The sequence below is a fragment of the Pleurodeles waltl genome, chromosome 3_2 (assembly GCF_031143425.1).
Source record: "Pleurodeles waltl isolate 20211129_DDA chromosome 3_2, aPleWal1.hap1.20221129, whole genome shotgun sequence".
NCBI lineage: Eukaryota > Metazoa > Chordata > Amphibia > Caudata > Salamandridae > Pleurodeles > Pleurodeles waltl.
The window spans coordinates 169,615,223-169,642,649 of NC_090441.1; the positions used below are offsets into that span (position 1 = coordinate 169,615,223).

At 45.7% G+C, this 27,427-nt stretch overlaps 1 protein-coding gene across 1 annotated transcript in view; it reads left to right on the plus strand.

The window, feature by feature from the left end:
• The first annotated feature begins 1,468 nt into the window (after positions 1-1,468).
• The window catches only part of RUFY4 (RUN and FYVE domain containing 4), a 424,420-nt gene continuing 398,461 nt past the window's right edge, over positions 1,469-27,427 (plus strand). Inside the window, exon 1 of the mRNA XM_069227078.1 lies at positions 1,469-1,614. The gene's annotated coding sequence lies outside the window, so the exon portion shown is untranslated. The remainder of the gene's footprint in view (positions 1,615-27,427) is intronic.

Here is a 27,427-nt window from a genome sequence, read left to right on the forward strand (position 1 = left end):
TGCTGGTGTGGACAATTAAGAACTAGTTTTGAGCACCAGAAATCACTAGCTCAAACGACCAACCAGGAAATGGTGGGAGACTTTTTATTTACTGTAACTTTAGTGTCCCTAAAATGCTGCTATGAATTCCCCAGCATGTCATAGAGAGTACTATATATGCACTGACAATGTACTTCCACTTAAAGGGACATTTCCAGTGCCCACATATAGTATCAGAAATTCCACCCTCATTGGCAGATATTCATAGATAGTCCTTAAAGGCTGTTTTCTGCACCAAAAGGTCTGTTCCCAGATAGAGGCGTTTCAGTGTGAGAAACCTCTACCACCCTGATGGATAACCCTAAAAATACTGTTTCAGCAACCACTGCCTTGGAAGAAGGTTACTTTGCCAACATAGAAGACACATTTTCAAATTCAGCCTGATTGATATTTTTCTCCTTTTAAAAAATATTTAGCCTTTTTACATTTATACAGCAAACACCATCTTTCATCTTGGAATGGCTGAGTGGTCGCACATTCTAAACACCAGCCCCAGATTTCACAACCCTGACATGGAATTCTGCATCACAGTCGTCTTCTTACACTTCCCCAAAATACACAAATACAGGCAACATGCCCAGGGAATTTGAAATTGATGCCCACTCTGATTAGATAGAAGACTGGAGAATGTGTGAGGGTGTGTGTGTTTGTGTGTGTGTGTGCACACGTATGTGTACACGTGAGAGCAAATGCATACATGTGTGCAGTCCACTATAAGGACATGCCTTACCTTCATAAAGATAGTACTGTCTGAGTTAGTAAAGAGTGACTTCCAGTGCTTTGTTGGTAAATAAATAAGTAATAAGGAAAGGTCCCAAAGTTTTTTTTAGTTTTTTTAGGAGACCAGCCCCATTGCTGCCAAATGCCAGGGTTGCTGGGTAGTAACCCTGCCTAGTCCAGGCTGACTTCACACCTCCTTATTCCACCACCCTGCAGTTCCTTGTTATGTTTTATATCTGCCTCCTCTCCCTTTGTCACTGTTTATTAGTAGTTCTCCTTCTTTCTCCATGAGCTTCTTTCTTTCTCTTGATATGGGTCAAAGTCTGGTGAGGAAAACTACACCCAGAGTCCCCAGAGGGTGGTGCCCACCACCTGCACACATTAAACACTGCACGTTTGATCCAGCTAGCAGTTGCTATGTGCAATGTCAGAAGGTTAATGCACAGCTAATTAGCTATTGTTTCTATGAGCATCAGAGGAAATGAGGGTTGTTCTGAAGGTGTCAGCAGGGCCAGCAGTGGAAACATTCCAGACTTACTGTAAGAAGGGTGTGCATGAAACACAACCACCAGCACTGTGACTCAGTGGAACCAAAGCCTGCTGGCATCTTTGTGAGCCTATAAAAAGAACACGCTGCAAGGGATGCTACTTATAACACACCACCTCACAGCCCTGGAAAGGACACGAGGTCAGAACGGTGTCTAGGAGCAGCGACACACAGGACACAGACACACACACAAAGGCAACAAGCAAGCCGCACCGGCGAAGCGAGCTTTACCTACAGTTCTAACGTAGAGGAGGAAACAGGTGTCACTGCTGTCACAGCCGGTGGCTCAACTTCCTGTCCGCACACTGGTAAGCTGACCTCTTCCTAAATTATTCCTCTACATCCCTGGTTCACCAAGGAAAACCATTATTCATGCAGGAAACGTATAGTAATTTTGAAGGCAGAGTATTTTCCTTTGGACTTCCAACTATAATTATGTGTTCTCAATTGTTTATCATTAAATACCACTGATTGGTGTTCAGTACTGATGTGTGTAATTGAGTATCACTGAATGCCACTGAATGCTGGGGAATATAATTGAACACACTAGAGGGCCAGTGAGTACCAGGAGTACCACAGGGTACCCATGAATCAGAGTGAATGAATGGGTGTCAATAAATGCCAAGATGTCTCACTGGGTTGGGGTAACACCAACCCTAGTTCCTTCAGGGAATCAAGTGTGCAGGTCTGTGATAGTACGTGCTATTCTTTAAAGATTGTCTCCACATTATTGTGACCAATGTCCATCTTCACTGAGCTGAGTCCTCATGGGAACCAATGGGAACGAAGACCTGGTTTTGTCCCAGGCCATGTTCTGCGTAGGGTGATGGTCAAGCCATCTGGATAATCTAGGACTTTAGAAATCGACTAGAATTTAAATGTGGTTCATTCTATATCTGCCATCATCACTCCCCCTTGTTCCTTCACCTCAAATGCGCCTTTCTAAGACAATATATATCTCTTCCCTTCTGAAGCCTTCCTTAGTCATATCCTTCATTTGTTCTTGATTTTCACCTCTTCTTAGCTTTTATTTGTTTTCATTCTTTTTCTGCTCCACTTTACTCTCCTAATCCTCTGTGCACTCTTTTCCTCACTCTTCTCTCTTTAACTATTTATCCGTTTCTAACCCCTTTCTCTGCCTTTATATCTCAATCTCTCTCCTAACGCTTCCTGCCCACATCTTTCTGTATCGCTTCCAGCTCATCCTCACCCCACATGCATCTATATACACATGTACAGGTATTTATATAGCACAAGCCTAACTATGACGCAACGAAGCACTGTACATAATTATGGGGGTTAGAATGTGCCCTGAAGCATACCGTGCCATGTTGACCCAAGCGCCAAGACAGGAATTCAAACATGTCTCTCTCTGTCTTTCTCTCTCTCTTTTTTCTCTCTGTCTCTCTCTCTCTCTCTCCTCAGTCTCTCTCTCCTCTCTCTCTCCCGCTCTCCTCAATCCCTCTCTCCCCCTCACTCTTCCCCCCTCGCTATGTCTCCTCTCTTTCTTTCCTCAGTCTCTCTCTCTCTCTGTTTTTGCACTCCTAGTTTTAAGTTTTTAGTGTTAGTTTAAGTAGTTTCCTTTTTAGTCCAGGTTTCAGGGACCAGTCTTGATATCCCACAGATACTTCTTCACGGTCACTCTCCGCATGGGAATATCCCTCCGGGGGAAGAGACGGCAGCAGCTCTGTCCTCCATGCAGCTCGAGGCTCTCCCCACTACCACTAACCTTCCCTAGTCTTATACAGAAACCTCAGGGGGCGGTGCTCTGTGTTCCTCCCCTCCCTGAAGCGTGTTAGCGAATCCCTTAACGGGGTGTGATACTAGTGTGTTTCTAGCCTTCTCATTGGCTTAAGACTGTTGTAAGACCAGCCCACTTTATATGAAGGCACGCCTCCAGCATCTGTGTCATGGTGATGATTCATGGAAGAATGCTGGAACCCTGGCTTCTCATTGGCTTAATGCTGGGGTAAGAGCTCCCCTGTCCAGCCCACTCCATACGCAGGCATGCCTCCATCATCTGCGTTTATGTGTCATGGCGATCATTCTTGGCAGAGTGCTGAAACCCTGACTTCTCATTGGCTTAATGGTGATGTAAGACCTTGCCTGTGCCACACACGATGCTCGGGTAACTGTTCTGCAGTGGAGAGGCTGCAGGGCCAGTTCCCACATTGTTCACCACCCACCCAGAGAGAAGTGACCTCAGCCATGGGGTTTATGTCACTGTTTGAACCAAAACTGAATCCAAGTACATCCATTTCACACATGACACTCAAAGCAACAAGGAAAAGATGCCAAAGGATTAAATAGGGAGACGAAGTACAGTAGAACTTTAAAACTCAATTAAACATGTAACAACAATTACCAAACCATTGCTCATTCAGTGCTTTTACTTGAAATGGAAAGCACTCTATTCACAGGGCACAGATAAATAGCACATGCCATATGGGCAAAAGAAATGCACACAGTTAGCCCTGGTGAGCCAGTACCACTGTGACACTACTTCCAGGTTCTTATTCTAACATAAAAAGATAAGAACAAAAGCATCTAAAGTTGCTCCAAGGGTCTGCAGGATGCAGTTTTTTGGGTGTCTGTCTCGATTAGGAGTGTGTGAAATTTGCATAATATGCTTTTGCATTATTACATACATTTTTGGCAAAATTACGGTAATTACTCCAAATGTGAGTCCGTCATTCTGCACCACATTTTAGCATGAAATGCACCCTTGCATCAATTTTTGGCATTGTGATGCATTTAACAAAAGCACCGCAAAAAACAGCCACTAGTGTTGCATTGTCTGTGTGTTAGCAGTAAGTTTGTACCATGAATGTGTTAGCAGTAAGTTTGTACCATGAATGTCGAGTTTGCTGTATATTTTTAGTGCAAATGGCGCATACTTCAGCACAGTGGCATAACAGCATATTTGCAGAAATATATCGCACAACAAGCATAATGCAAAATTCCTGAAATTACGTGGATTGCACCAGCGTAATTTAAATTTCATGCAGATTTAGTTTGAATATAGATAACAAAAACATCATCTGGCATAAATATTGTGTGTTAAATTTAATTCACAAAAAAATAGCATTTCTAGGTGTAGATTCTCCATTATTAACTCCAAAAAGGTGATACTTTTACAAATAGTATTTAGCACATAATATTTTGCTAGAGAGTAAAGTACAATATTCTGGTACCATACCATTTTCCTTTCACTCTCCCAAGGCTGTAGATGCAACAATAGTACAGGTGGCAAGATATGCATGTTTGTGGGCTACCTGACCTGATCATACAGATATCTCCGCCCTGATTGCAAAGTCTCCCTATAATAAAATATTGGCAATTGTAAAAAAAGTAGATTAAAATTGGAAACTGTTTGTAAAATATTTTTATGTTAATTATTAATGCAAATTAATTGTATGTTTTCTTTAAATGTAGAACTAAGATGAACACTCCTACAGCACTAATAAATGCATTCTGAAATAAAACTTTAATTAATGTAAATATAATACATTACATTAAAATTATTTGTCTCAAGTTTAAATTAAAAATTAAATTTGCAACTAAATTAATTGTTTTATTATGCATTAATCATTATTAAAACATGTATCGAATTATTTAACTGTCATTTAATTATACTTAATCAAATGTATTATTACAATAATTTTCATTAGAAAAAATTTCATTAAAGTATTTTATGATTAAATAACAATGATGTACTATTTCATGTGTTTTTATACATTACATTTTCATATGTATATTTTTTATTATTTTAAATAATCACATTTCATTTTGCATTATATCCAATGGTTTTTATTTAAAGTTCCTAAGTCCATTCATTTTGATGTGAGGGTGTTGCATTACCAGTCGTTTGCCATTTACGATGCAGCGCGTACTTCAGCTTTGAGCCGCAGTAATTTACTACCATTTTGGGCTCCTTTTGGGCTGTAGCAACTTTAAAATTACAGTTTGTGAATAGCAATGGGCTTACTTTTTTGTGGGTGGGTACATGTCCCTCCCTAAACCCCTCTCTAACCTCCATTAACTACTACATACTCCTCCCTATCCCCCCACCGTTAGTAGTCATTAGTCCCCAGTTTCCAACCACTCTCTCGTCCTTCTGACATTTGTTACTATATTTATGCGTGGGGAGATTTCACACTCCTTGCGGAGCTCTCCGTGCAGAAAAAGATAGGAGAGACAGAGACATAAACTCTGCATGTAGGTTTGTAAATAACACTTTGTAGTATGTTTTATGGTACAAAATGCAGTTTGCTAAGAGGCCTCATTGTGCGTATCCTGTGCGTCAGCCTATCTCTTCCCTCGCTAAGCATACTTAGGGTAGGGGCAGCCATCAAAACTATGGGAACTCTGTCTTCCTCCCCAACCCATGTTCATCCTTAAGCATCCTGTGGTGCCACTAGGTTCATAGGAAAGAAGTGGAGTGGAAACGTTCCCACCAGAAACAGAAGCACTTGGTGGATTCACCAGGTCTGTGCATCAATTTGCCATCAGTATGGACAATGCTTCTTTTTCTCCATCAGTCTTGACTCTTCTCTGTTCCCTCTTCCCTATTTACATTCTCTTCCTATTTCTGTCAAGAAGTCACCAGCAATGCTCTGTCTCACAATTTATCTCACTGCTCAGTCCCCTCATTATTTCACTTGTCACCTCTGTTCATTCCCCAGTAACTCTGAACTCAGTGGTAAGCAGCTTTTATTTTTGTTTTTGTAAATCCTGTACTCAGTGTTCAGGATCAGAGGTCTGCACTTCTCCTCTCTTCCCATCGCAGGCATCACATCTATTCACTCTCTCCCCATCCTTCCGTGGTCCACCCCCTCCTCCATGGCTTGAGAAGCTCTGATCATCTAATGCCAGCCAATGACAACGAGGGAAGCCCTGTGGGAAAGTCAGTGACAGAGCATCCTCGCCACAACAAAGGTTCTCCCTCAGACTGATGATGTTACGACTGATTCACACGCCCTGGCACCTAAGATCTGGCAGGACAGGGAAGTCATTGTGTGTTACAGAGGCAGGAATGTGATTTCAGGGAAAGTTGTAATGAGATCCTTCTCCTGCTTTCCTGAAGTAACAATATTCTACAGAGGCTGACAACTGCTAGATCGTGTTATTATTACATGTATAGTTATTTTGTAGGTATTTTACATCCTAGGTCTCAGATCTGTTTAATCTCAATTTATTATACAATGTTTACATTTTCTATGCCCTGTAAATGTTATTCAAGAACACGTCTGTCTGTCTTCTACTTTCATCAAAAACAAAGTCAGTAGCCAGTACCCACCGCCCAACCACACTCCAAATTATTCAGCCATGGTCATGTTCTTTGCAATTTTTATGTAATTTTTCTACATATTTTTATGCATGCTAGAAATGGAACACTGACCCCATTCTGTTATTGCCTCGAAGGGTAAACAGAAATCACGTATTCGCGATTCATCTGCGTAGCACAACCCCTTCTGCTTCCAATTGTAAATTCATAATAATATGAACGTTTCTTTTCATCAGTCATTATTGATATTGAAATATGACCTGAGTGCATATACATTGGTAGGGCACAAAACACTTCAATCAACTACAAATTTATATTCATTGCTCCCCTGCCTGAGGTCTACAGCAACACTCAAATGACTACTGCAACCTATGTGTTACTGACCTTCTTTTTGTATTTTGTATATTCTTTTTTACCTGCTATCATGGAATACATCCTATAAATTTAAAAAAAAGGAAAACGCTTTATAATAACCGAAAAAACACACATGGAGCAAAAAAGAGTAAATCGTAAAATCCTTTGATTTTTAAAAAATTTATACACTGAAAAAGCACCACCGGAATTTACAACAAATAGAAACTGAATACAAGAATAACTAAGGGCCTGATGTAGGTTTCGGTGGAGGGAATACAACATCACAAACGTGACAGATATTCCGAATGGGATCGTAATACGGCGGGCGGGATATTCGTCACATTTGTGATTGAGTATTCCCCTCCTCCGACTTCTAAATCACACACCTACTGTGCCAAGTGCACATGTCAGGAACACAGTGGGCACAAGTCAGAGACGGTTTTTAATCTTAAAAAGGTTGTCATTTTTAAGTTTGACATTTTTGCCTTATATTAAATGAATCTTGTTCTGCTACCTCTGGCACACTTGCACTTTAATTGCATTCAATCAATCAATAAAAAAGATTTATAGAGCGTGCTACTCACCCATGAGGGTCTCAAGGTGCTTGGAGGGGATAAGGGGGGGGGGGCAAGGAGGGTCACTGTTCCAACAACCATGTCTTGAGGTTCTTTCTGAAGAGCAGGAGGTCTTTGGTTTTGTGGAGGTTGGTGGGGAGGGAGTTCCAAGTTTTGGGGGCGAGGTAGGAGAAGGACCTGCCTCCTGTGGTGGTGCATTGGATGCGGGGGACTGTGGCTAGGGTGAGGTCGGCTGATCAGAGGTTGCGGGTGGGAGTGTGGAAGTTCACTCTGTCGGTGAACTGGTGTACTACAGAGATCGGTCGGGTTTCTTTCTCCAAGCCCCTCTCTCTAGTCATTTTCTGCCTCTCGGTCACCTCTTTCAGGGGTGAACTAATTTGTGTTCCGTGTTGTGGTTTTGCGTTTTACCGCCAATATAGATATAAGGATGCACACAGCAGGCCCGCCAATGGCATACCAAAGGCAAGCCCACCTACACCCATCCACGTCTGGACATCACCAGATCACACTGGCCTTTTTGGATAAAATACAGTTTAAAGGGTAGCTTTTTCTATCCCTCAGTTACTTTGCCTCAATTCCTTCCCATTAGGAGGCTCACTGCTGCATGTGCTCTCTGTTGCAACTTGCAGACCTTTTTCTTGCAATACTTGCAAGTTCTCTTGCAACCAGGGAGGATCCTCGTACACAAAAAGGAGATCTTGAAGAAGCCAGTGTCATGGATACTTATTTTTCTAAACCCAGTTTTTATGGTAGTGAGCTTTCAAAGAATGAACACTTCTCACATAAGGATACAGTGAAGTATATTTATTTTAAAGCTTGGCCCATTCTGAAGCACACTACTCAGAAATGGGATATCATTCAAAGCGAGCACCATCTTTTCTTTTGTTACAGAGACCGGTGCAATAAAGACAGGCACCTGGTAAATGGCGTAGAAGGTAGGATTGTAACCTGGCCTGATCCATATTTTTAAATCCTGGCCCCTAAAAATTGTAATCCTTGACAATCTTGACAATTTTACACACTTTCTTTTTCATTACCAGCTCTTGGCTGTTCCAGATTCACAAAATGTAAATAACTGGCCACTAGTTTTTAATAGGAAAGAAGGCAACCCCAGCAGAAAGGAATGGTCTAAGGGAAACGTATAACTTGAGTAACATCTGGTTGGTAACATCCAGCCATGCAAACATCTAAGCAGGGTTGTCTGGGTAGGAATGCTCTAGAAGGGCATGGTGTATAATGAAATGAGCATGGGTATGGTCTAGATGACCACAGTATTGAACTTGGACAGAAAATAGGCCCAGTCATCAAAATAAAAGAGTCCCCCATTAGCAAACCAGGTAGCCCAAAAAGTGGCCCACATTTAGAAATAAGGCAGTTGTGAACTTGTATAGACATGCTGTGTAAGTGTTTTGCAAGAAATGGGTGGCTGCGTGCATTTGTACTTGCTGCAGGCAATGTTTGTTTTGATATCAGGGAAATCAATAGTAAAAACCAGTCCAGCAGATCATAAAACAGGCCCACAGAGAGCCAATAAAACCTGGCCCACGCACTGACCTATCAGACCAGACCATCGGGCACTGCCGGATTGTCGTATAGGCCAGTTCGACCCTGCATGACCTTTATTTCCTGCTGCTGCCCTTCCCTAGTTTGGTGGCCTGAAACTGACAGTCCTCCATGTTGGATTAAGAATGTTTTGTACAGAAGACTAATAACTCTCCATATTAGAGTGGGAAGTATAACTCTCATTGTTCTTCATGATGAAAGCCAAAACGTGGGCAGGAGTGGGGCGCGGCAGTGATAATGAGCAAGACCAGGTATCGTCCTGCAGCAGTAGCAGGTACACCACATAATTAGCGACAACCCAGTACAAACCACATGTGAACAACTGCGATAACCAGTCCCATCATCACTGTGCATGCTATGCCATCACAAAGCATCATATTGTAAATATAGGACCCAAGAGCTCAAGGGGACAAAGGAGTGCACTAAGGGCAAAGTTTATGTGATGGTGACAAAAAACACCAAGCACCGAGTATTATTACGCTTGGAGCCACAATTGCAATAGAGCACTGGTAAGACCCTGTGGTAATTTAGAGCGCAGGAAATGGTAGCAATGTAAACAACTTTTCATAATTGTAATTTCATTGTAAGAACCCACTGTATACAATCATGGCAAAATACAATTAGTAAAAATAAAAAAAAGACAATGAAATAACCACCTCCCCAACTATTTTGCTCCTAAGAGGCCCTTTGCTCCTGTGCTCTCACCAGCCAGGCATGGTATGGATAAAGAAATAGCCAAATCAGAACCTTACTGCAAACATAAGTGTTGGTAGAACACTAGAGTACACACAGGGGTTCACACAGCAGGGGCACAACAGCTCAGAGGCTCAGTACTGTGGCAGCAGATGCTTGGGAACTGGCCTGGAGGAGAATGTTCTATAATTTGTTGGTTGACCAATTTGCCTGCAGGATGGTCTTGAAAAGCAGAATCTTCGACATGCTCTGAAAGAGAAGTGTTTTTCAAAGGAGTGGGCAGATGGGAGGTGGTCTGCATAGAGATGCTCTGGGTGGGAATGTCCAGGACAGGACTAGTAAGACTGACAGTGTCCCAGTGGCAATGCATTCCCTGCCTCATTGTTTGGGGGAGTACCTGTGACAGCCATGGTGTCCCTGTCACCTTCTTGTGTAGGTAAGGATGCATAGGTAAGTAAGTATGAATTTACTACTCTTAACTTCACATATATGTATCAGTCGCCACTGTGTATTTACAGTTAGTTAAACAATTCAAGCCTTGTGATTGGCTGAGGAGGATGTTTTGAAGCAAGAGCAGCAGCCATTACAAGACTCAGGAACTTGATCCTCTGTCCTGAAACTATTTTGAAAAAAATGAAATAAGGGGCAGGGCAAGGACACCCTGACCCATTAGCCCTTCTGGGGAACCCGTGGCCAAAATTACTATTTTCTTTTAATAGTTTTGCGACCCCACAATCATTCTGCAGAACCGACAAAAACACAAAATTAAAAAGAGCGGATTGCCTTTCTTTATTAAACTACCCCTGTGCTACGCCAGGGCCTGGGGCGGTAAGTTTTTGTTTTTAAAAATATATAAACATATATATTGGAAAGGAGGTTGTGTGCCTACCCTACTGATCCATGTAATATCCTTGGAGACCACATCCCCAACACCCAACTGACATTTCGTGTCCTAAGGACCACATCCCCCGGACACACGGCTACATTTCCCTGCCTGTAAGAATGCAGGCAGGAAATGCTGGATTGATCCTCCTTCTGGTGGGTACTGAAGGAAAGCCTGCTCCCGCCAGGTAAGAGCACAATGAATTGTAGCCGGCTCCCGTCGGCACCCAAGGATTGAACAGCAGCATAGTGGATAATGTTATCAGTGACATCATCAGTGATGTCATCACTCGTGTCATGTGAGATGTCATCGATGATGTTGTCAATGATGCAATTGAACATGTCATGAGTGATGTAATATGTGAGCTCATAAGAAGTGGATGGCGGGGGCGCAAGTTATAGTTAGCTCAGTACACTATAACTGGTGAATTTCAGTTATTTTTTTAGTTTTAAATTCTATTTTTAACAGTAATTTTCACTAGGACTACGTATGACATTAATTAAGCTGGAGTTCCAGGAGTAATTTCAGTAATTTCATGTTACTGTTTGACGTGGAATTATCAATAATACCATGAATAAAATGATTACACTCGCTTGCTTAATTTAAAGAACATTGGGAAAAAAATTCTTACTGTAAGAGAGCATTTGGAAAGTGCTAGCAGCTGCTTGCGCTGCTGTTTTCTGTTCTTTTGCAGCCAGTGCTACCTTCTCAGCGCAAGATGCATCCTCAAGTCTATTTTGGATACAAGGATGCATTTTGCACTAAGAAATGAGTGCTAAATGCGAGGTGTAAATTGTGGAAAATCCTACCCGGAGTGCACATTTAGTGAGCGTGCACTCCACGTGTAATTCCACATAATCTTGTGGAATTTTTAGGTAATTCAGCATTATTACACTACATGGAGTTACGCGACTTATGCCCGCCCCTAATTTTCACCTAACTATAAAGTCACTTTAACCCTTTTTGTCATTCTATACATATATTTTCTGCTGCAGCGTAAGTGTATGTTATCTTCCACTGTCAGTCTGTTCCTTGTCCCAGTATTGTATGTCTATGTATAAGGGTTAGAATCACCATGCCTTAGTGGTTATGTCACTCCAAGCCAGTGTTTATGTCTTCTTGTCTCAGTTACAGTGAAGCCTGTGTTGGCTTGAAATTGTGATATGCTGGTTTGTCCCATTATAGTTCACTAATGTGCCTCTATCCGAGAGCGCGTGCCTTCAAGTACCAGCTGGTGTATTCCGTGTCCCAGTACACATGCCTCTCATTCTCACAAGTGCTGTGCAATTATCCCTGTTATTTCCAAACCCTGACATGACCTTTTTTTGTGGCTCCCAGTAATATTGAGGGGGCGGGAAAGAAATGGAGTCACAAGATTTTGGTGAAAAAAATGCCAGAATAGGTGTATCTGCACCAGGTCCTACAGATTTTCTTGTGGTCTTTAAAACAGATATTTGATCTGCCTTCAGCAGCTGAAATCTCCATGTATGACACCACAACAGATAATTCCATTGGTTGCGGTAACTCTAGTTTCCAGTGCCTCCTATTTCCCAAGTTAATATCACATCTCCTGTGTAGGCCTCTGTGTAGAGATGAATGACCTTTTTGGTGGTTGTGCTGGGAAGGGTGGAAGGAGTAAGGTGCAATGAGCTGTCCATGGCAGTCATGTGATGGGACCAACTTTCTGGGCAGCGAAGCCCACATCCCCTGCCCTCCTGATCAGCTCTGCTGCCAGTGGCTCCCAGGTGATGGGGTGAAGCGATCTCTCTCCGCTTCTTCCTGTGGCTCCACAAGGACCTCGGTCCGGAGTGAGCATCACCGGTGGGTACCAGAATGCTGTTTAATGGGAGCCTTCCCAAGTGGAGAGCGTGGGAGGATCACGGACACACTGCTGCTGATGGCTGATGGGTCCAACCATGAGAGGACAGCAGTTTAAGCTAGAAGGGACACTGATCTAAGTATTTCCAACAAAGGAATCCATGGAAGTGGTTTGGAATGGGAATCAAGGATGTGTTACTTGACTTCCTTGCCACCAATGCTGAGGTTACAATAATGGGCTCACAAATGTTTCACCCCAACAATCAGAGGCCGCCAGTTCAAGTCCACCATTTCACCAACCCTCCCCCCCCCCCAAAAAACACAATTGCGCATTAATGGCCTGATTTTGGGTCCTGCGATTTTTGCATACACAACAGGATCTGGTGATAATACCATTACCGGATGGTACGTCTGATCTTGTGAGTGATTTTACACGTTATTGACGTCATGTTAGTTTTAAAGGTGGAAGTGGGAATAACATACGGTTGTCATTTCTCGTACAACTTCACAATTTCCAAATTTTGATACCCGTTTTCTTGTGCAGCTAATAATTTGAGAGATCTGAGCACAAATTTTGCTCACCTCAGAATCTGTAATCATGCGCACGTGCTGTTTGCGTCCAATTTCAGATTTTCAGCAAGACTAGGGGTCAGGGTCCACAGGGGCCAGATGTATGAAAGCCTTTTCCCGGTCGCAGGTGACCCATTTGTGACTGGGAAAGACTTTTACCCATGTATCAATCCTATCCTGTGAGTCGGTAACCTGTTTCCAACTCACAGAATAGGTTTGCCAGTCGCTATTAGGAAGGGGCGTGCCAAGGGCGTCCCTTCCTCATAGCGAGTTGCAGGTGGATGCAAGATTGTTTTGTGACCATGAATACAGTTGCAAAACAATCGCAGTTACCACCAACTTCAAGTTGGTGGTAACCCATTTGCGAACGGGAAGGGGTCCCCAAGGGACCCTTTTCCTTTGTGAATGGAAGTGAAAATATTTTTTCAGAGCAGACAGTGGTCCCTTTTCTCTTTTTTTGTTTGAAATGCATCCAGTCAGTGCTTAATTTGTGAATAAAAAGGTGCCGGTGCCCAATGCCCTCCTATTAAACACGCGGCTGCTGCAATTAAATGTGTGAACACAGAATACTGAGGTGGCGTAATCCTGAAGCCATCTCGGGCCTCTTCAATCCGTATAAAGCCACTCTCTGCCTCATCAGCTCACTCTTGCAGCTTTCTAATTTCTCCCTTTGTGATGCTTTTTCATTTTTCCCTTCCTCCGTCTTTCCCATATGTGTCTTTTGCTCACAGCAAATGCTTGAGGCAGAAGAATAGCACCGGAAACAAGCACAAATTAAGCACTGCATCCGGTTTTCCTTTAACCACTTCGCTGCCAGGCCTTTTCCCCCTCCTGTGCCAGGCCTTTTTTTGCCTATTTGGGGCAGTTCGCGCTTAGGCCCGCATAACTTTTTGTCCACATAAGCTAACCAAGACAAATTTGCGTCCTTTTTTTCCAACATCCTAGGGATTCTGGAGGTACCCAGACTTTGTGGGTTCCCCTGAAAGAGGCCAAGAAATTGGCCAAAATACAGGGAAAATTTTGTTTTTTTCAAAAAAATTGGAAAAAGTGGCTGCAGAAGAAGGCTTGTGGTTTTTCCCCTGAAAATGGCATCAACAAAGGGTTTGCCGTGCTAAACTCAGCAGCTTCCCAGCTTTCAGGAACAGGCAGACTTGAATCCGAAAACCCAATTTTTCAACACAATTTTGGCATTTTACTGGGGCATACCCCATTTGTGCAATTTTTTGTGCTTTCAGCCTCCTTCCAGTCAGTGACAGGAATGGTCATGAAACCAATGCTGGATCCCAGAAACCTAAACATTTCTGAAAAGTAGACAAAATTCTGAATTCAGCAAGGGGTCATTTGTGTACATCCTACAAGGGTTTCCTACAGAAAATAACAGCTGAAAAAGAAAAATATTGAAATTGAGGTGAAAAAAACATCAATTTTTCTCTACTTTTTACTCTGTAACTTTTCCCTGCAATGTCAGATTATCGAAAGCAATATACCGTTACGTCTGCTGGACTCCTCTGGTTGCGGGGACATATAGGGTTTGTAGGTTCATCAAGAACCCGAGGAACCCAGAGCCAATAAATGAGCTGCACCCTGCAGTGCGTTTTCATTCTATACCGGGTATACAGTAATTCATTTGCTGAAATATAAGGAGTAAAAAATAGCTATCAAGAAAACCTTTGCATTTCCAAAAAGGGCACAAGATAAGGTGTTGAGGAGCAGTGGTTATTTGCACATCTCTGAATTCCGGGGTGACCATAGTAGCACGTGAATTACATGGAATTTCTCAAATAGATGTCTTTTTTACACACACCCCTATATTTGGAAGGAATAAATGTAGAGAAAGACAAGGGGCCATAACACTTGTTTTGCTATTCTATGTTCCCCCAAGTCTCCCGATAAAAATGATACCTCACTTGTTTGGGTAGGCCTAGCGCCCGCGACAGGATATGCCCCAAAACACAACGTGGACATATCACAGAAAACAGAGCTGTTTTTAGCAAAGTGACTACCTGTAGATTTTGGCCTCTAGCTCAGCCGCCACCTAGGGAAACCTACCAAACCTGTGCATTTCTGAAAACTAGAGACCTAGGGGAATTCAAGGAGGGGTGACTTGTGTGGCTCGGACCAGGTTCTGTTACCCAGAATCCTTTGCAAACCTCAAAATTTGGCTAAAAAAACACATGTTCCTCACATTTCTGTGGCATAAAGTTCTGGAATCTGAGAGGAGCGACAAATTTCCTTCCACCCAGCATTCCCCCACGTCTCCCGATAAAAATGATACCTCACTTGTGTGGGTAGGCCTAGCGCCCGCGACAGGATATGCCCCAAAACACAACCTGGACACATCACAGAAAACAGAGCTGTTTTTAGCAAAGTGACTACCTGTAGATTTTGGCCTCTAGCTCAGCCACCACCTAGGGAAACCTACCAAACCTGTGCATTTCTGAAAACTAGAGACCTAGGGGAATCCAAGGAGGGGTGACTTGTGTGGCTCGGACCAGGTTCGGTTACCCAGAATCCTTTGCAAACCTCAAAATTTGGCTAAAAAAACACATGTTCCTCACATTTCTGTGGCAGAAAGTTCTGGAATCTGAGAGGAGCCACAAATTTCCTTCCACCTAGCGTTCCCCCACGTCTCCCGATAAAAATGATACCTCACTTGTGTGGGTAGGCCTAGCGCCCGCGACAGGATATGCCCCAAAACACAACGTGGACATATCACAGAAAACAGAGCTGTTTTTAGCAAAGTGACTACCTGTAGATTTTGGCCTCTAGCTCAGCCGCCACCTAGGGAAACCTACCAAACCTGTGCATTTCTGAAAACTAGAGACCTAGGGGGATCCAAGGAGGGGTGACTTGCGGGGCTCGAACCAGGTTCTGTTACCCAGAATCCTTTGCAAACCTCAAAATTTGGCTAAAAAAACACATGTTCCTCACATTTCTGTGGCAGAAAGTTCTGGAATCTGAGAGGAGCCACAAATTTCCTTCCACCCAGCGTTCCCCCACGTCTCCCGATAAAAATGATACCTCACTTGTGTGGGTAGGCCTAGCGCCCGCGACAGGATATGCCCCAATACACAACGTGGACATATCACAGAAAACAGAGCTGTTTTTAGCAAAGTGACTACCTGTAGATTTTGGCCTCTAGCTCAGCCGCCACCTAGGGAAACCTACCAAACCTATGCATTTCTGAAAACTAGAGACCTAGGGGAATCCAAGGAGGGGTGACTTGTGTGGCTCGGACCAGGTTCTGTTACCCAGAATCCTTTGCAAACCTCAAAATTTGGCTAAAAAACACATGTTCCTCACATTTCTGTGGCAGAAAGTTCTGGAATCTGAGAGGAGCCACAAATTTCCTTCCACCCAGCGTTCCCCCACGTCTCCCGATAAAAATGATACCTCACTTGTGTGGGTAGGCCTAGCGCCCGCGACAGGATATGCCCCAAAACACAACGTGGACATATCACAGAAAACAGAGCTGTTTTTAGCAAAGTGACTACCTGTAGATTTTGGCCTCTAGCTCAGCCGCCACCTAGGGAAACCTACCAAACCTGTGCATTTCTGAAAACTAGAGACCTAGGGGGATCCAAGGAGGGGTGACTTGCGGGGCTCGGACCAGGTTCTGTTACCCAGAATCCTTTGCAAACCTCAAAATTTGGCTAAAAAAACACATGTTCCTCACATTTCTGTGGCAGAAAGTTCTGGAATCTGAGAGGAGCCACAAATTTCCTTCCACCCAGCGTTCCCCCACGTCTCCCGATAAAAATGATACCTCACTTGTGTGGGTAGGCCTAGCGCCCGCGACAGGATATGCCCCAAAACACAACGTGGACATATCACAGAAAACAGAGCTGTTTTTAGCAAAGTGACTACCTGTAGATTTTGGCCTCTAGCTCAGCCGCCACCTAGGGAAACCTACCAAACCTATGCATTTCTGAAAACTAGAGACCTAGGGGAATCCAAGGAGGGGTGACTTGTGTGGCTCGGACCAGGTTCTGTTACCCAGAATCCTTTGCAAACCTCAAAATTTGGCTAAAAAAACACATGTCCCTCACATTTCTGTGGCAGAAAGTTCTGGAATCTGAGAGGAGCTACAAATTTCCTTCCACCCAGCGTTCCCCCAAGTCTCCCGATAAAAATGATACCTCACTTGCGTGGGTAGGCCTAGCGCCGGCGACCGGAAACACCCCAAAGCGCAACGTGGACACATCCTAAATTTTGGAAAAAAACAGAGGTGTTTTTTGCGAAGTGCCTACCTGTAGATTTTGGCCTCTAGCTCAGCCGGCACCTAGGGAAACCTACCAAACCTGTGCATTTCTGACAACTAGAGACCTAGGGGAATCCAAGGAGGGGTGACTTGCGGGGCTCGGACCAGGTTCTGTTACCCAGAATCCTTTGCAAACCTCAAAATGTGGCTAAAAAAACACATGTCCCTCACATTTCTGTGGCAGAAAGTTCTGGAATCTGAGAGGAGCTACACATTTCCTTCCACCCAGCGTTCCCCCAAGTCTCCCGATAAAAATGATACCTCACTTGCGTGGGTAGGCCTAGCGCCGGCGACAGGAAACACCCCAAAGCGCAACGTGGACACATCCTAAATTTTGGAAAAAAACAGAGGTGTTTTTTGCGAAGTGCCTACCTGTAGATTTTGGCCTCTAGCTCAGCCGGCACCTAGGGAAACCTACCAAACCTGTGCATTTCTGAAAACTAGAGACCTAGGGGAATCCAAGGAGGGGTGACTTGCGGGGCTCGGACCAGGTTCTGTTACCCAGAATCCTTTGCAAACCTCAAAATTTGGCTAAAAATACACATGTTACTCACATTTCTGTGGCAGAAAGTTCTGGAATCTGAGAGGAGCTACAAATTTCCTTCCACCCAGCTTTCCCCCAAGTCTCCCGATAAAAATGATACCTCACTTGCGTGGGTAGGCCTAGCGCCGGCGACAGGAAACATCCCAAAGCGCAACGTGGACACATCCTAAATTTTGGAAAAAAACAGAGGTGTTTTTTGCGAAGTGCCTACCTGTAGATTTTGGCCTCTAGCTCAGCCGGCACCTAGGGAAACCTACCAAACCTGTGCATTTCTGAAAACTAGAGACCTAGGGGAATCCAAGGAGGGGTGACTTGCGGGGCTCGGACCAGGTTCTGTTACCCAGAATCCTTTGCAAATCTCAAAATTTGGCTAAAAATACACATGTTACTCACATTTCTGTGGCAGAAAGTTCTGGAATCTGAGAGGAGCCACAAATTTCCTTCTACCCAGCGTTCCCCCAAGTCTCCCGATAAAAATGATACATCACTTGTGTGGGTAGGACTAGCGCCCACGAAAGGAAAGGGCCCAAAACACAACGTGGACACATCACATTTTTTTATAAAAAGCAGTGCCTACCTGTGGATTTTGGCCTGTAGCTCAGCCGACACCTGAGGAAACCTAGCAAACCAGTGCATTTTTGAAAACTAGAAACCCAGGGGAATCCAAGATGGGGTGACTTGCGGGGCTCTGACCAGGTTATGTTACCCAGAATCCTTTGCAAACATAAAAATTTGGCCCAAAAAACACTTTTTCCTCTCATTTCGGTGACAGAAAGTTCTGGAATCTGAGAGGAGCCACAAATTTCCTTCCACCCAGCGTTCCCCTAAGTCTCTCGATAAAAATGGTACATCACTTCTGTGGGTAGGCCTAGCGCCCACAAAAGGAAATGGCCCAAAACACAACGTGGACACAACATATTTTTTCACAGAAAACAGAGGTGTTTTTTGCAAGGTGCCTACCTGTGGTGTTTGGCCTGTAGCTCAGCCGGCCCCAGGGAGGGGGGGCAGAAATGCCCTAAAATAAATTTGCCCCCCCAACCCCCACGCTCCCCCGCCGGGAGCGACCCTTGCCTACGGGGTCGCTCCCCCTGCGTGACATTGGCACCAAAAAACAAATCCCCGGTGCCTAGTGGTTTCTGCCCCCTTGGGGGCAGGTTGACCTAAACTCAGCCAATCTGCCCCCAAGGGGGGCAGAAATGGCCTAAATACAATTTGTCCCCCAGGGGAGCGACTTTTGCCTGATGGGTCGCTCCCCATCTCTAAAAAAAAAAAAACAAAGAAAAAAAAAAAAAATTCCCCTGGCGCCTAGAGGTTTCTGCCCCCGCGGGGGCAGATCGGCCTAATAATAGGCCGATCTGCCCCCCGGGGGGGCAGAAATGGCCTAAAATAAATTTGCCCCCCCAACACCCACCCCCCCCCGGGAGCGACCCTTGCCTACTGGGTCGCTCCCCCTGCGTGACATTGGCGCCAAAAAACAAATCCCCGGTGCCTAGTGGTTTCTGCCCCCTTGGGGGCAGATTGACCTAAAATTGGCCAATCTGCCCCCAGGGGGGCAGAAATGGTCTAAATACAATTTGCCCCCCCAGGGGAGCGACCCTTGCCTGATGGGTCGCTCCCCATTTCTAAAAAAAGAAACAACAAAAAAAAAAAACACAAAAAAAAAATTGCCCTGGCGCCTAGAGTGTTCTGCCCCCCCCCCCCCGGGGGGCAGTTCGGCCTAATAATAGGCCGATCTGTCCCCCGGGGGGGCAGAAATGGCCTAAAATAAATTTGCCCCCCCAACCCCCACCCCCCCCCCGGAGCGACCCTTGCCTACGGGGTCGCTCCCCCTGCGTGACATTGGCGCCAAAAAACAAATCCCCGGTGCCTAGTGGTTTCTGCCCCCTTGGGGGCAGATTGACCTAAAATTGGCCAATCTGCCCCCAGGGGGGCAGAAATGGTCTAAATACAATTTGCCCCCCCAGGGGAGCGACCCTTGCCTGATGGGTCGCTCCCCATCTCTAAAAAAAGAAACAACAAAAAAAAAAAACACAAAAAAAAAATTGCCCTGGCGCCTAGAGTGTTCTGCCCCCCCCCCCGGGGGGCAGTTCGGCCTAATAATAGGCCGATCTGTCCCCCGGGGGGGCAGAAATGGCCTAAAATAAATTTGCCCCCCCAACCCCCACCCCCCCCCCCCGGGAGCGACCCTTGCCTACGGGGTCGCTCCCCCTGCGTGACATTGGCGCCAAAAAACAAATCCCCGGTGCCTAGTGGTTTCTGCCCCCTTGGGGGCAGATTGACCTAAAATTGGCCAATCTGCCCCCAGGGGGGCAGAAATGGTCTAAATACAATTTGCCCCCCCAGGGGAGCGACCCTTGCCTGATGGGTCGCTCCCCATCTCTAAAAAAAGAAACCAAAAAAAAACAAAAACACAAAAAAAAAAAATTGCCCTGGCGCCTAGAGTGTTCTGCCCCCCCCCGGGGGGCAGTTCGGCCTAATAATAGGCCGATCTGTCCCCCGGGGGGGCAGAAATGGCCTAAAAAAAATTTGCCCCCCCCAACCCCCCCTCCCCCCCCCGGGAGCGACCCTTGCCTACGGGGTCGCTCCCCCTGCGTGACATTGGCGCCAAAAAACAAATCCCCGGTGCCTAGTGGTTTCTGCCCCCTTGGGGGCAGATTGACCTAAAATTGGCCAATCTGCCCCCAGGGGGGCAGAAATGGTCTAAATACAATTTGCCCCCCCAGGGGAGCGACCCTTGCCTGATGGGTCGCTCCCCATCTCTAAAAAAAGAAACAACAACAAAAAAAAAAACAAAAAAAAAAATTGCCCTGGCGCCTAGAGTGTTCTGCCCCCCCCCCCGGGGGGCAGTTTGGCCTAATAATAGGCCGATCTGTCCCCCGGGGGGGCAGAAATGGCCCAAAAAAAATTTGCCCCCCCAACCCCCCCCCCCCCCCCCCGGGAGCGACCCTTGCCTACGGGGTCGCTCCCCCTGCGTGACATTGGCGCCAAAAAACAAATCCCCGGTGCCTAGTGGTTTCTGCCCCCTTGGGGGCAGATTGACCTAAAATTGGCCAATCTGCCCCCAGGGGGGCAGAAATGGTCTAAATACAATTTGCCCCCCCAGGGGAGCGACCCTTGCCTGATGGGTCGCTCCCCATCTCTAAAAAAAGAAACAACAAAAAAAAAAAACACAAAAAAAAAAATTGCCCTGGCGCCTAGAGTGTTCTGCCCCCCCCCCCCGGGGGGCAGTTCGGCCTAATAATAGGCCGATCTGTCCCCCGGGGGGGCAGAAATGGCCTAAAAAAAATTTGCCCCCCCAACCCCCCCCCCCCCCCCCCCCCCCCCAGGAGCGACCCTTGCCTACGGGGTCGCCCCCCCTGCGTGACATTGGCGCCAAAAAACAAATCCCCGGTGCCTAGTGGTTTCTGCCCCCTTGGGGGCAGATTGACCTAAAATCGGCCAATCTGCCCCCAGGGGGGCAGAAATGGTCTAAATACAATTTGCCCCCCAGGGCTAATAATAGGCCGATCTGCCCCCAGGGGGGGCAGAAATGGCCTAAAATAAATTGCCCTCCCCCCCAGGGAGCGACCCTTGCCTAAGGGGTCGCTCCCTTTGCGTGAAATTCACGCAAAGAAAAAACTCCCTGTTGTCTAGTGGTTTCTACCCCCCTTGGGGGCAGATTGGCCTCATCAAAATAGGCCAATCTGCCCCCAAGGGAGGCAGAAATGGCCAAAATATAATTTTCCCCCAAGGGGAGCGACCCTTGCCTAAGGGGTCGCTCCCCACCAAAAAAAAAAAAAATGAAACAAAAAAAAAAAAATGGTCCCTGGTGCCTAGAGGTTTCTGCCCCCCCTGGGGGCAGATCGGCCTAATAGTAGGCCGATCTGCCCCCAGGGGGGGCAGAAAAGGCCTTCCCAAAAATATGCCCCCCCTGGGAGCGACCCTTGCCCAAGGGGTCGCTCCCTTTTGTCAATAACAATAATAAAAAATAAAAAAACCCTGGGGTCTAGTGGTTTCTACCCCCCTTGGGGGCAGATTGGCCTCATCAAAATAGGCCAATCTGCCCCCAAGGGGGGCAGAAATGGCCAAAATATAATTTTCCCCCAAGGGGAGCGACCCTTGCCTAAGGGGTCGCTCCCCACCTCAATAAAAAAATTAAAAAAAAAAAAAATGGTCCCTGGTGCCTAGAGGTTTCTGCCCCCAGGGGGGGGCAGAAAAGGCCTTTTCAAAAAAATGCCCCCCCTGGGAGCGACCCTTGCCCAAGGGGTCGCTCCCTTTGGTCAATTTCAATGAAAAAAAAAAAAATCCCTGGTGTCTAGTGGGGTTTCAAAAGCCGGATTGCAAGCAATCCGGCTTTTGAAACCCTCGGAGGGACTTCAAAGGGAAGGAAATACTTTTCCTTCCCTTTGAAGCCCCTCCGGGCCTCCCAAGTGATTGAAAAAGAAATGCTTTTGCATTTCTTTTTCAATCGCGCTGGAAGCAGAGCTTCCAGCGCGACTAGGGAGGCCCCTGTGACAAATCAGCGCGCGCTCGCGCGCTGACGTCACAGGGGGGGTGGGGGGGCCGGGGGTGGAAGGGGAAGGGATTCCCCGGTCAGCCCTGACCTAGGGGGGTGGGGGGGCGGCCCTCGGGAGGAGCGCTAGCGCTTCTCCCGAGGGAAGCATTCAGGACGTAATGGTTACGTCCATGGCGCCACACGGGCGCTGCCATGGACGTAACCATTACGTCCGTGGCGGGGAAGGGGTTAAGGAAAACAGGCTGCATTAAACAAAAAACTGCTTTATTTCAAAAGCAGTAACAGACATGGTGGTCTGCTGTCCTCAGCAGGCCACCATCCCTGTAAGAGTGGCCACTGCTAATGGGGACGCAAATTGCGACATGCCTCATGAATATTGATGAGGTAGGCCTTTGCGACCCCATTGGGAATCGCTAAATAGTCTGAGACACATTTGTGCATTTCATTTTGCGAGTCTCTATTTGCAACTCGCAAAAAGTCGCAATTAGAAACTCACAAAATGAAATGGTCATACATCTGGCCCTAGGTCGCCAGAAAACTACTACAGAACATCTCCTCCTTAAAAAGGCATGTTTAAGCCTAAAACAACACAGGTCAAAAATGTCTGAAATCAATGTAACACCCCAGCAGAAGTAAAGAACATGCTCAAACATAATTCCCACATTTGTAAACAAAATTGCCTAGTGAATATTTATACACGCAGCATGTAGAGACTTCCTTTAAGAGTCCTGAAACAATCTGCTAGAGATCCAGGCACCTTCAATGGAAACGGGATATGGAAACTTTGAAAAAAGTAATTTTTTAAGTAACTGATTTCAGCACATAATATACCCTGCTGGCGAGCATCGCATTGTGGTTTTGGAAGCGCACAGACTAAAATGTTCTCTAATGAACTGGGAACGTTCACTGAAAAATTACTTTTTCACGTAAAACAATACCCTGCCTGGGAGGGTAAGAGGAGTATGTTTGTGATGGATGCATGAAAGGGGATTTTTAAAACCGAACCTAGCAGTGGAGCGCTGTACAAAGGACAAAGCCCGAGGGTATATTAAATATCAGTGAACCATAAAAGATTGGTGCCAAGAGCTCGCTCACCCGCATGGTCAACGTGTCCACAGCTGCCCACCAGGATCCAAAGAAAAGAAAACGCATGGAACTAACTAATCTGAACCCCTCCGCCAAGTGCCAAGCCAGCGCCGAGCAGCCGAGGAGGAGCTGCAGCCAATCGTGGTGTGAGATACGGGTTTGCACATCCTGCTCTGGCTCCCCTGGTGGGTGCCTGCCCACTAGGGGCGGCTCCTCCATTAGGGCGGAGGAGCGTCGCCCCCCCCAGCAGCGGCAGCTGCAAAACCTTTAAAAGAAAACAATAAAAAACTGTGTTATTATTGTTTTATTTTAGAGGGGCTGGACCATGGGGGTGACAAGCAGTGAGGGGGAGTGCTGTGCGCATGTATGTTTGGCCAGCTGTCTCGGGCCGGGGAAACACACATGTGCATTGTGCTCTCTATGTTGCCGGGCTGGAGAGATCCTGCACAGGCTCCCAGTCTGCCTGGGTGCGTCCTGGCTGGGCGCTCCTAGCCAATCCTGACGCAATCAGGATTGGTCGCAGGGCAGGCTGGGAGCCTGTGCCTGCCTGCAGCGACGGAAGTAAGACGAGCAGCGTGGCGGCGGAGAAGGTAAGTGTTTTCTTTTTTTTTAAATAAATTTTATATTTATTCCCCCCAACCCTGTGCGCCACCCCGCCCCTTCTGCGCCTCGAAAGCCACTCTTGCTGCACACCACACCATACCACATTAACCATCCATTTGTTGCTTACCCCCCCTCAAATGGTGCAGGCTTTCCTTGGGCCCTCTAGCCATTGGCAACCAGTTTATTGTGTTATTCACAATTTTGAGACAAAAGTATTGGTCATCGCTATGTTCAGGACGTGCAGCTATCTTATACATCCAGCAGGCCATTGGTTGATAATTCATCCATTTACAGTGGTGAGATTCTTGTATCAAGACCAGTCATAAATCATCTCACAGTCATAACCATTATTGGTTGGCCATACCTCACTTTCTCCATCGCGGTGAGACCTATTGTGACAGTTTTCTGTTGCCTCCTCGGTACAGTGAGTTGAGACTTCAAGCCTCCCTTGCTACCAATGTCTAGCATTCGGGCCCTGTGGTCATTCCAGGGCAGCAAGTGTTGTGTCTGCCCAGTGCTGATTATCTCTTGCTCCTTTGCTTGCCCACCAGTGCCCCTGCGATGAGGCATCCCAGGGACCCTGTTTTGGACATTCTTCCTTTTCTGTCCTCGTGTGATGTCATTTCTTTGCCATTTTGGTAGCTGTCCCCCTGCCATGCTGCTGCTTGTTCGATGACCACTGTCATCTCCCCCCATTGTCCTTATTTTCAGGAGCGAGGAACGTCCTACCCTAAGAAAAACATAACAGCTCAAGTACCCCTACAATGTTCAACATGAACATGCCCATCCCAGCCCTGAATATCTAAACCTTTTCTTCTGAGTAGTAACTTAGCATCCTGAGGTTAATGAGGCTCTGTCTGACAACTTACTACCACAAACCCTTGCAGAATGTACGCATTGAGATGTTTAGCTTCATTCTGGACCTCTCTACTGTGCTACGGCTAATGGCCCCCTCCTTTTGAATTTTTGCTATCACCTCCGACCACAGTATGTCTGCTGGACAGAACAGTCGGGAGACGGTTGCCAGGCCGGCCTTCATCGTTTCCAGCAGATGCTTAAACCCTAGCTCAGTTAAGTCATTGTCACCAAGGTGCCCCACAATGGTGTCGGGTTATCCCAGCTGAACCTTTTTAGGAATGGGAAAATGAGGTGTTTTTCCCAGTATCACAGGATGCTGAGTTGACGCTGAGGCTCAAAACTGGTTCTGCCATTCCCAGGCTGTTAGGCCATAGAGAGCCAACCAGGGTATGAGCTGTGGGTTGCACATCCTGCTCTGGCTGTCCTCGTGGGTACCTGCACACCGCACCACACTGGGCATGCATTTGTTGCTTAAATAGACATATAGAAAGCCCTGACACGTTGACTCAAACACCTCAGTTAAAAAGACCACAATTCGGGGGCAACAGACAAAACTCATAAGTTTGCTAATACTTCGGGGCATATTTATACTCTGTTTGCGCCGGAATTGCGTCATTTTTTTTCATGCACACCAGGCAGCGCCTGCGGCTAACGCCGGCTAACGTCATTGATTAAATACGGTGCCCGCATGGCGCTTCAGAATGGCGTTAGCCGGCGCTAATTTTTTTGACGCAAAACTGCGTTAGCGCAGTTTTGCGTCAAAAAGTATAAATATGGCCCTTCCTATTTAAGGGAAATGCAGTTCCTGATTCCCACAATCGGGAATGGTGGGATTTTACCACAGTAAAATAGAATTTTCTCTCACAGAAATTCTGCCTGCATAGTGACATTTCCGCGTGACAAAACCTGCTCAAAGTTCGAGCATTTTGGCGAGTTCCAAGGTAGAATCACCAACAAAAATGTCTGCTCTGCCACAAACTTGTATGTTTGTTAATATTCACAAGTATTTTCAGGAAGCATCCGAAGCAATGTGGCGAGAAATCAACAACTGCTAAGGGTAGGGGTTTGGGGCCAGATTTATCAAAGTGCTTGTTGCGCCGTTTGCTATTTCAAAAACTGCATTTTGGTAAGTAATAAATCCAATTTGCGAATCTGTAACTTGTTACCGAATCGCAAATTGGAATTGCGAATACATACCGATTCATTATTAGGAAGGGGCGTGTCTAGGGCGTCCCTTCCTAATACCGAATCGCAGAGGTACGTATGATTGTTTTGTGACCGCAAATGACCACCAACTCCTGGAGTTTCATATATTCCAATAGCGATTACTTAATTGCGATTCACAAAAAAATCACAATTAGGTAAACGCTATTGGATACAATTATACATCTGGCACTTGGTGTGGCCACAGAGAGACAAAAAATTTTACTTGGTGCCAATGCACTTTAGCATTGCAGTCCAATATATAGAAGTATACACCGTCACATTTTACGATGTGCATATGGATACATGTTAGTACACTAAGAAATGTGTGACAGTCGAGAGTACGAGCAGTAGTCAAGAAATGTTTTTTTTCTAGTAATATCTGCATTTTTCCTGTGCTCCTCCATTTTTAGGTCGAGCGTGCAAGTGCTTTGACCAATTGTAAATCTTATGGGCTTTTAACCACACCCACTGCATGCCCATCAGTTTCACTTGTTTGTGGGCTTGCCTTTCAAAAATCCTTTGTTATAATTAGTAAATACTTTACGTTTATCCCTCTGTGGGGCAGTCTTGTTACCGCCTTGGACATCAACCCTGTCACATGGATAATTGCACGTTTGCCAATACATTTCACTGTGAGCGAATTTCTTTTTCCTTTTGTGTCTCTCCTTCGCGCTCATGCTCATGGCAGCCGTGGCGCTTTGAGTGGGCTCACTTATGTCAACTTTTCACTTTCAATTTATGTAGCAAGAAATGTCCAGTTAGGAATTTACAACGCCCATAACTCTAACTCCAGCAAACGTGAGACCCAGTGCATTGCAAATGCTTGTTTATGTTCTGGACATCTGACATTTGCACCGCTGCAGTGACTTTGTCCAGATAACTTGGCTAAGCCCCTTGTTCTTTTTTTAAATGTACAACAGTTTTAAGTATCAAAGTGTTCTTGTCCATCACTGATGAGATAACTGCATTTCGCAAAACCCACAGGTACTTACACAGAGCACAGATATGGGGCATAGGAGTAAATAAATTATTTTTTCCCACCTCCTCCTAAAACGTAGCAGGTCACTTTACATTTCGTGTCACTCATGGGAAGAAGTTCTGCAGGACGGTTTATGACTGTGTGAACTATATTAGAATCTAAAATGTATAAAGTATCATAGGAGATTTCCATCAAAGCCATATTTGAAGCATGCTGGTTATATGGGTGCAAAAGACCAGTGAGGAAGTTTAATGGTACCATTACATCCGTTTTATATTCCACCTTAGCTCAGCTGACATTCATTCCAAAATGCATACACCTTTCTGAAGATGTCATAATTTGTGCT